We start from the raw sequence: 10,840 nt of genomic DNA, 5'->3' as shown, positions 1-10,840 counted from the left end.
AAAGCCCCCCCCAAACTCCCGACCCCCCCGTCTCTTGACTGCCCCCTCCAGAACTTCCCTGCCCCTTCTCCGACCCCCTGGCTCCCTTGTTGTTGGCCTTCGCCTAATGTCTCTGTGAGCTTGCTCAGGAACGGCCTGAGCCGTTCATCCCCGCACGCTGGAGAGCAGGGGAGGAGCTCCAGACTGCCAGAGGCGATCTGCGAATGCAGGGAGGGAGGGAATGATCTCTGCTGCAGGTGAGAGGAGGAGGGGCTCTCTCTGGCTGTCAGAGACCCATGTAAGTGGCACCATCCAGCCGGCTGCCCTGTTAGCGCGCGCTGCATGGGGGGGGAGAGTCCGGACATTTACAAATTCCTCCCTGTCAAGGCTGTATCCCCACTCTGAACTTTAGGGTACAAATGTGGGGGCCTGCATGAAAACTTTTAAGCTTAACTACCAGCTTAGATTTTGGTCCGCTGCCACCATCCCAAAGCTAATTCCCTTCCCTGGGTAGCCTTGAGAAACCTTTCACCAATTCCCTAGTGAATACAGATCCAAACCCCTTGAATCTTAAAACGAGGAGAAATTAACCATCCCCCCTCCTTCCTCCCACCAACTCCTGGTGACTACAGATCCAACCCCCTTGGATCTAAAACAAGGAAAAATTAATCAGGTTCTTAAAAAGAAGGTTTTTAATTAAAGAAAAAGGTAAAAATCATTTCTGTAAAATTAGTATGGAAAATAACTTTACAGGGTAATCAAACTTAAAGAGCTCAGAGGACCTCCCTCTAGCCTCAGGTTCAAAGTATAGCAAACAAAGATAAACACTTTAGTAAAAGGTACATTTACAAGTTGAGAAAAACAAAGTAAAACTAAGACGCCTTGCCTGGCTTTTTACTTACAAGTTTGAAATATGAGAGANCAAAGTACAGCAAACAAAGATAAACACTCTAGTAAAAGGTACATTTACAAGTTGAGAAAACAAAGTAAAACTAAGACGCCTTGCCTGGCTCTTTACTTACAAGTTTGAAATATGAGAGACTTGTTTAGAAAGATGGGGAGAACCTGGATTGATGTCTGATCCCTCTCAGTCCCAAGAGCGAACGAACTTCCAAACAAAGAGCACAAACAAAAGCCTCCCCCCCTCCCCAAGATTTGAAAATATCTTGTCCCCTTATTGGTCCTTTGGGTCAGATGCCAGCCAGATTACCTGAGCTTTTTAACACTTTACAGGGAAAAGGATTTTGGAGTCTCTGGCCAGGAGGGATTTTATAGTACTGTACACAGGACAGCTGTTACACCCTTCCCTTTATAGTTATGACACCCCCGGACGCTATTTTTAGCTCAAAAAGCCGGACATGTCCGGGGGAATCCGGATGAATGGTAACCCTAGTACAATGCACACATAAAGTGTGAGTTGTGCTATGGGAAATGTGTGCTCTTCTACCCCCATGAGTGGCTAGGCACTTATGGGGGTCTTTCAGGGTTGTTTCTGTTAGGATGAAAATCGATTTTATGAATCAGATATATTTTCAGTGTCATCTTGTTTATTTATAAAAAAATATGTACATGGAGTCCTGTTTCCCTGAACATATTAGAAGCAAAGAGCAGGCAGATTCCTTGCTCAGAAATCCCCAAGTCTGCCATTCCAGTAAGCCCCGTGTACAAGAATCTCTGTATCTCTGCTTCCTGTCAGTCACACTCACAACACTTCCTCTTGCTTTCTGTCTCCAACATACACAGCATGCAAAACAATGTCCTAACCCCTGAATTAGCAGCCAAGAAGACCCATGTTAATTATCCAGGGTAGCTCTACTCAGGTCATAGAATCACAGAGTTTAGGGCCTTTAAGCAAAACAACACCTCCTATTTTAGCTCTACCCATTGCCCTTCCTGAAGTTTAATATGACTTGTATCCTGAAGATTTATGTCCCAAACAAATATAAATTATACAACTTTATCTTTAAAAGTGTTTTTTTTTTTCAGGACATTTCACATCACTATCCCAAATCAATTTTACACCCATTTAAAGATCCTTGGAGCTTTCTTCTCCCTGCTAGATTTCCTTTAATCTAACTGGGGAAAGGGGGCACTTTCAGTGGTCTCCTGAAGTGTGTCCATTATTTCTATGGAGTCTGCTAGTTCAAACACACTTTGCCCACCGTGCTCTAATGGAGAATTCACAACTCTTCCAGCTTCAGCTTTGACAGCTGTATTCTCAATTTCTAGGGACAGCAAAGCTGACATACTGACCCGCTGGTACCTTCTCAGATAGAATCATAGAATATCAGGGTTGGAAGAGCCCTCATCTAGTCCAACCCTCTGCTCAAAGCAGGACCAATCACCAGACAGATTTTTACCCCAGTTCCCTAAGTGGCCCCTTCAAGGGCTGAACTCACAACCCTGGGTTCAAGCAGGCCAATGCTCAAGTCACTGAGCTATCCCTCCCTCTGTCTGGTCCTTATGTTCTTGTGACAAGGTAATATCTTTTATTGGACCAACTTCTGTTGGTGAGACAAGCTTTTGAGCGTAGCCAGAGCTCTTCTTCAGGTCTGGGAAATGTACTCAGGGCTTATTTACACATACCACACTGGTGTAGTTGCACTGTTGTAGTGCTTTACTGTGCCAATGGGAGAGCTTCTCCCATCAGCATAGTTAATCCACCTCCATGAGAGGCAGTAGCTGTGTCAATGGGAGAAGCCCTCCTGTCAATTTAGTGCTGTCCATACAGAGGGGAGGGAAAGGGAGGGAAGGGTTAGGTCAATACAACTACGTCACGGGTGTGGATTTTCATGCCGCCTCTCCCCCTGAGCAACATAGTTATTGATGTAAGTTTGTAGACCTCGCCTCAGAGTATCACAGCTAAATACAAGGTAGAACAGGTTGTTTACCATAAGTAGTTAACTTCATTCAAGGTGAAGTTGCCTGTTAATTCCTCTCCAGTCATAGAGGGGAAAGACCTTCAAACAACCTACATATGCACAGATAGGGTGACACAAGGTGATTTATGTTGACTTAACTTTGTGGTGTAAGCCAGTACTATGACTCTTCTTTCCCTTTCTTTCTACTTCTTAGCTGTGTTTTGATCTGCTCAGATTGATGGCTGGCTCCAAACTTGATATCCATAACACATCTTAACTCAATCATCGTACATATAAAGGCAATTGAATCATGGGATGTAGATCACTGACAACAACAAATTCTTTCAAGAATACATCAAAGCCATTCTGGAATAGAAACCTGTACCTGGAAAGTCAGAGATGTCAAGTATTGGCCAAGTATGACCCAGGATATTGGAGACCTGGTAAGCAGTTGTGATACATGTGGGGAAATGAAGGCCATGAAGCAAAAACAGACAATAAAAGTATACAGCATCCCCAACAGACTTTGGAGCATAATAGGTGTTATGCTGTCTGGAGTGGCTTACTCCAGGGATTTCCCTACACCCCCCGTGAATTTCTCCAACACCCTCCTTTCCCTCCCCCCCAGTTTTGTGAACTAGTTACATGCAGTGTTGCCAATTTAGTGATTGTTTGGAAATCTGAATTGAAATTGAAACATTAATACACACTTTAAAAGCATATACAGTGTATGATAAAATACATGTATCTGAAAAAGTATAATAGATTTGAAAAGTATGAACATAAACTACCTTCTTCATACAGCTGTTGTTTTTTATGACAATGTCAGTGCATTCATTTCGGTGATGTTGGCCAACCTAATAATTTCAAATTATGATTTGAAAGCAATGTCTAAATGAGCTCTCCCTGACAGCTAGTGACGAGCTGGGGGGAAAGGTTTAGGACCAGATTGTATTTACGTTCACACTTAATCTACCTAGGTATCCAGGAAACAGAGCTGTGTTGCCCAAGTGATAGATTTTGGCTGGGGTTGGATTACAAATCACTTGAATGCAGGGGGTAATGAAATGTTGTTATTCTTATTGTATGAGTAGAACTGTACTTAGCCTGTGCTGATTGAGGGCATGAAGAGAGAGGGTGGGGACAGGTGTTTTGCTTGATGGTCTGCCTGAGTCACAAGTACTATTTAACCTGCCCCTCTCCACTGTTTAAAGACAGAGCTGATTAGGCTTCATAGATAGTCTTTTGTTTTGTTAAGTGATCACTACAGCTGAAATCACTGATAATTGGGTCTAAGTGCTCAGACCTGCTGTGGGCAGGGCTGACGAGAGGGTGGGGGAAGCCAGTACAAATTACGGGGCCGGCGGGCTGGAAGAGGCCCTGGGGCCTGACTTCCATCCCTCTTGTCAGCCCTGTTTAGCCAGTCCGCCCTTGCTGGGGGGCCCAAAAATTTTTTTTCACCGGGGCCCAAACCCACTCTCGGCGGCCCTGGCTGTGGGACAGTGTTTCTGTGGAAAAGACAGCCCCACCTGCACTAGCAGTGAGATTCCCCCACTGAGAGCTCAGCTGAAATCACTAAGAGCTGGGTAGAACCTCAAGAGACCAACTCACAGAGGTTACAGTGGCAGGTGGCAACAGGGCCATTGGCAATGGAGCAAAGGAGTGAACGGTGGCCCAATGAACAACAGTGGCCAGAGTGAACAGTGAGCAGCTGGAGGAACGAGCAAGGTGCCTTCTTGCCCCCCTTCTTGCCCCTGGGAGGTGAACTCATGTGAAAGCACCTCTGAGTTTCCATTGACAAAGGACAACACTGGTGAGTGGGGTGCGGTGGAGGGAAAAGTGAGGGGCACGTTAAATAAACGTTTGTTTGTTGGATTATATTTTAGTGACTTTGCTCCAGAATGCTAGATTTGTGACTGTGAATGGAAACTTTCTTAGTAGGCCAAGATTTTTAAAATGCATTATTTGCCAAGGTTGTTATCTCACATCGTTGCTATCTTGAGAGCTCATTATGTTGGAGTTTCTGTACTAAACATTTTTATTATTATAAAATGAATGAAAAAGTTCCTCCATGAACTTATCTAGTTTTCTTGAACCCTGTTATAGTCTTGGCCTTCACAACATCCCCTGGCAAGCAGTTTCACAGGTTGACTATGCACTGTTTGTTTTAAACCTGCTGCCTATTTCATTTGGTGACCCTAGTTCATGTGTTATGAGAGAGTAAATAACACTTCATTATTACTTTCTTCACACCAGTCATGATTTTATAGACCTCAATCATATCCGCCTCTTAGTCATCTCTTTTCCAAGCTGAAAAGTGGTGGGTCAGGCTAGCATCTCATCTCAGAATTCCCCCACTCTGTTTATAGTGGGTAGAGAAATTCTGTTTCTAAGCAGCCTTCCCATTTCTGGGCCTGCTAGGCCCTCACTGCTTCACTGGGGCTTCTAGCCTCCTTGGTGGACATCCAGTGAGAGGGAAAAAAGGGTGCAGGGGGGCCAATCCCACCTTATACTCCAGGACCCAACCCAGGGACTCTACAAGTAGCAGCCTCACACTGCCAGTTCCCAGGAAAGCTGCTAGCTTCCCTGGGTTAATAAGCCAAGGGGCATGGAAAAGTATCTCCCACTTTGCTTGGGCAGGGTTCCTCCCAACCCTCCTGCCAGGAGAGGGAGAACCCCTAGTCGCTGTTAGCCCTTCCAGGCATGGCAGCACCACAGCAAATGCACAGCTCAGTCTCTCCCCTCTAGCAGGGTCCTTTTCTTGAGGTCTTTGGACCTGGAAGGGTCCTTAGTTCCTGGCTAGGGTAGAGGTTCTCCCCTGGTCCTTGTCAGCTTCCATACTACTCAGGTATCCAACAGCTCACCTCCACTCTCACAATGCCTATCACCTACCCTGACTGGCTGGGGGAAGGCTTTTAACCTGTTCTGGTGGGTTCTTAATTGGCTCCAGGTGTCCTAATTAACTTGGAGTAACCCCTGCTCAATTACCAGGGGAAGAGGGACCTGCTTATCCTGAGGCTAATATATCTTCCTTCCTGCACTCTCCTGTAGCCATCTGGCCTGACCCTGTCACAGCACACAGTATTCAAGAGGTAGGTGTACCATAGATTTATATAGAGGCAATATGACATTTTCAATCTTATTATCTATCCCTTTCTTAATGATTCCCAAAATTCTGTTTACTTTTTTGACTGCTGGTGCACATTGAATGGATGTTTTCAGAGAACTATCCACCATGACTCCAAGATCTCTTTCTTGGGGGAAGGGATAGCTCAATGGTTTGAGCATTGGCCTGCTAAACCTAGGGTTGTGACCTCAATCCTTGAGGGGACCTGTAGCGAGGCGGTGGGCTACCCCACAGCCCTGGTGAGGGCCGAACCTCCCCTACTACCAACATGGGCAGAGCCACCGGGTCTGGCGCCCGCCCCTCCGAGGTCACGGCCCCGACCCGGAAGTATAAAAGCCCACCTGCAGAGCTCAGTGGTGGCCAGGCGGGCGGAGAGAGTAGACATCCCTGGCTGAGCTCCCGCTTGGGAAACAGCCACAGGCAGCCTGCTGATTCACCGGGCCGGTCGAGCCTGCCCCGTGCCAGCTACCCCAAGGAGGAGCTGAGCCTGCCCTTTGCTACCTACCCCGAGGAGCCCATGCTGGTGGAGAGCACCAATGACACTAAGACGGCCCAGGTACCATACGAGGGGGAGTGTGGAAGTAGCCCGGGGGCAGCTGACCCCGGTCTGGCTGCTGCACTGCCAAAACCTATGTCAGTGTGTTGCGGCCAGGATCCCCCCCGACAGCAGCGAGTTTCTGTCACTGCTAGGGCCCCGGGCTGGGACACAGTGGAGTGGGAGGGCCTGCGTCTCCCCCCTGCCACCCACTCCTTGGGTGGCAGACTCCCCCCTTTTTCCCTCACCTAGAGAGGCTGGGGGCTGCTACAAACCCCAACCCAGCCCCTGCTTAAGGGCCTGGGTATTGGCCTAACTGTGTGATTACTGCCCCAGCCTGATTGGGGCTCGGGGCTCTTTTTGGACTGTAGCAAGGCAGTGGGCTACCCCACAGCCCCGCTGAGGGCCGAACCGTGGTCCAAAACTACTACAGGGCCATTTAGGAATCTGGGGTAAAAATCTGTCTGGGGATTAGTCCTCTCTGAGCAGGAGGGTTGGATTAGATGACCTCCTGAGGTCCCTTCCAACACTGATATTTTATGAGTAGTAACAGCTAATTTAGACCTTATCATTTTATATGTATAGTTGGGATTACATTTTCCAATGTGCACTACTTCGCATTTATCAACACTGAATTTCATCTGCCATTTTGTTGCCCAGTCACCCAGCTTTGTGAGATCTTTTTGTAGCTCTTCACAGTCTGCTTGGGACTTAATTATCTTGAGTAGTTTTGTATAGTCTGCAAATTTTGCCACCTCACTGTTTACCCCTTTTTCCAGATCACTTATGAATACAGGCAGTCCTTGACTTTACGAGGTTCAACTTATGATGAACAGCACTTAAGATGTTTCTGAATTGACCCCCATTTGACTTATAACAATTGATTTCGACTTTACGATGCTCAGTCCCTCAATGGAGTGTATTACGGTTACGATGTTTCAACTAACGACACAATTTTCAGGAACCAATTGTGTTGTAAATCCAAGAACTGGTTGAATGTTGAATAGGACTGCTCCAAGTACAGACCCCTGGGGACACCACTACTTACCCCTCTCCATTCTGAAAACTGACCATTTATTCCTACCTTTTGTTTCCTGTCTTTTAACCAGTTACCAATCCATGAGAGGACCTTCCCGCTTATCTCATGACAACTTATTTTGCTTAAGAGCCTTTAGGAGGGACCTTGTCAAAGGCTTTCTGAAGATCTAAGTACATTCTATTCACTGGATCACTCTTATCCCCCTCAAATAATTCTAGTAGATTGGTGAGGCTTAACAAAAACCATGTTGACTCTTCCTCAACAAATCATATTCATCTATGTGTCTGACAATTTTGTTCTTTACTATAGCTCCAACCAGTTTGTCTGGTACTGAAGACAGGCTTACTGGCCTGTAGTGTCTGGGATCACCCCGTAGCCCTCTTTAAAAATTGGCATCACATTAAAGTTAGTGGGATCCCAGATAAATATGTACATTGAAGACAGTTAAAACATCTTAATTTTAAAACTGTAGTTCATGGTTACTCAATCAGTAGAGAAAAACATTAAAAGCATACCACAATATAGTGTCACTTACAGTTTCAATGCAGTTTACTGCTGCATATAAAGATATGATACGGATACTTGGCATTCATAATGTCACTGAAGGTTTCCTTCCTCTTCTTTTTTTATAGCTGTTACACACTGTAATTGTGATAAATCAGACCAGGGCAGGAATTCTATAAGTACATTTGTGATTCATCCATATTCCTATTAGATTACAGGTTTTCATGTTAACCCAGAATACTTGTTAATGTCCCTATCTTCAATATGTATACATTTGAATGGGTAGCCATTGGTTTGTAAGAAAATCACACAATGTAGAAGGGTGTAATAAACAATCATTGTAATCAAAAACCTTAATCTTTTTTGAGTAATATTTATATTGGTTCTCTTGGTAAATGTTGCTTGTTATATTTCAGTAACAATACTTTGCATTGGAGAAAATCTTACATTTGCAGATTTCAAGCACTTTGCACACAATGAAGCCACCAGAGCAGGGACTTGGACCTGGATCTCTCACATCTAGGTGAGTGCCCTTATCACCAGGCTATTGGCCTATGTCCGTTTCTCCGTCCCACCTGACATTCCATCGTTGACCTGCAAAACATCACTAAAAAAGATGCATTGCCACAAAGTTTTGGTGTCGACAAATAGCCATTTGGTCAACAAAAACATTTTGCCAAAAAATTCCTGATCAGATCTATTTGTGGTTAGAGAGGTGAAATGTGACTGTAACAAGCTTTTATATGGTAATTATTTGTTTCTTTCATTAACAGTTAGTTGGTGATAGAACTTGGAAGCAGGAAGCATTTTGACCACAGGACTGCTCAAGAGGGTATATGTGTATTATACTTATCAATGGATCAGATCTGAACACTCACTGAAGTTAATAGGGGTCTTGGGAGTTCAGTACCTCTGATGATCAAACTTTTTGTGTGTCTAAGTATGGAGTTAGGTGCCTAGCTTCAGGCTTTAAAAACTAGGTTGATGCCCCTGCCTGTCTGCCACAAGAGAGGAATGGTGACAGCTTCCCCCTTCAAAAGCCCAGTAAATGGCTCGTGTATATGGCACCTGTCACTGCCACTTCATTGGGAGACAGGGCCATAATGCAGAGGCTGGACAGTGCAGGTGGCCCATCTTATGGTATGCTTGAAGTCCTGATTGCTTTATTCCAGCTCTGTCTAGTTCATGCAGCAAATTACTAGCAGATCATAATATATTTGGGGGGTGGATGGAAAACAGAAGATTAAAAAAAGACTAGATATTTTGCTTAGACCTTTCTCCCTTTTTGCTTGTAACAGCATATGAGCTTTCTGGAATGGAATATGGCAGTCACTCTGCACCAGTTAATGCTGCATAACATTGTCATAGGAGGGGAAATGGAGAATAATTTCTCCAATTGAAATGGTAGGTGGAATTTAGGTATGAAGCATGTAATTGCCCATTTTAGAATTTACCATTCCTTTTGTAAAACATATCATGGATCTTCAATGGCAACAAATTGCTGGGTAAAGAATCTTACATCAGTTCCAGAAGATTCTTCTGAATACTTCCAATATTCTATCATCAAATATGGATTTCAAAAATGTTTGACACATTGTGGATGAAGACGAAGACATGTCTCCTATAAACAAAATTAATATCACAAGTATCAAGAGAATATTCTATTTGTGAAGATAAAAGTATTCATGGCATACGGCCACTAGCCTTAATCAATGGCAGAATCTGCTATTAACAGATTCAGAAAACAATTATATGGAATAAATTTTATGTGATTGGAACTAGCAGACACCCCTAAAAGAAACATTGGCACAAGAATGAACTAATACATTTGGAATTGAAATGTACTGATTTAACTGATGAGGAATAGAAGATGTATGCTATAAGCTAATATGTAAATCTTGTGTATCTTATGAAAAGGGTCATAAAACATGTTATTTAAGTACTGCAAAGTACACTTTCAATTGGAATGTGAAAATCTTATCAGACTAATTGAGGATGACTCATTGTAGTACAGTAATTTATATCACAGCCAGTGAATTTTGTTGTTATTCAAGAGCGAGAGTATTACAGTGTAAAAACAATGAGTAGTCTGTTATTGAGTGACCAGGGAGATTGAACTGTTCTCCCACTGGTTTTGGAATGTTACAATTCTTGATGTCTGATTTGAGTCTCTATGCAAAAGAATTAGAGGACAATCTGGTCTGGCCAATGTACATGACAAAGGGGCATTGCTGGCACATGATGGCATATCATATTGTTAGATGTACAGGTGAACGAGCCCCTGATGGTGTGGCTGATGTGGTTAGGTCCTATGATGGTGTCCCTTGAATAGATATGTGGACAGAGTTGGCAATGGGGTTTGTTACCGGGACTGGTTCCTGGGTTAGTGTTTTTGTTGTGTGGTATGTAGTTGCTGGTGAGTATTTGCTTCAGGTTGGGGGGCTGTTTGTAAGCGGGGACTGGCCTGTCTGAGTGAGAGATTGTCCTTCAGGATAGGTTGTAGATCCTTGATGATGCGCTGGAGAGGTTTTAATTGGGGGCTGTAGGTGACGGCTAGTGGCGTTCTGTTACTTTCTTTGTTAGGCCGTCCTGGAGTAGACTTCTGGGTACCTTTCTGGCCCTGTCAATCTGTTTCTTCACATCACCAAGTGGGTACTGTAGTTCAATAACATTCTTCAACAAAAAAACCTAAAAAACAGACTCCAATGAGAAACTGCAGAACTGGAATTAATTTGCAAACTGGACACCATCAAATTAGGCCTGAATAAAGACTGGGAGTGGATGGGTCACTACAA

General features: G+C 44.2%; 1 long non-coding RNA gene across 1 annotated transcript in view; it reads right to left on the bottom strand.

Moving 5' to 3' along the window:
- LOC117879216 overlaps positions 1–9,941 on the bottom strand; it is a 55,470-nt gene extending 45,529 nt beyond the window's left edge. Inside the window, exon 1 of the long non-coding RNA XR_004646200.1 lies at positions 8,493–9,941. This is a non-coding gene — a long non-coding RNA (uncharacterized LOC117879216). The remainder of the gene's footprint in view (positions 1–8,492) is intronic.
- Positions 9,942–10,840: the final 899 nt, after the last annotated feature.

Source organism: Trachemys scripta, chromosome 6 (assembly GCF_013100865.1).
Source record: "Trachemys scripta elegans isolate TJP31775 chromosome 6, CAS_Tse_1.0, whole genome shotgun sequence".
NCBI lineage: Eukaryota > Metazoa > Chordata > Testudines > Emydidae > Trachemys > Trachemys scripta.
This window is presented reverse-complemented; position numbering and strand designations above follow the sequence as displayed.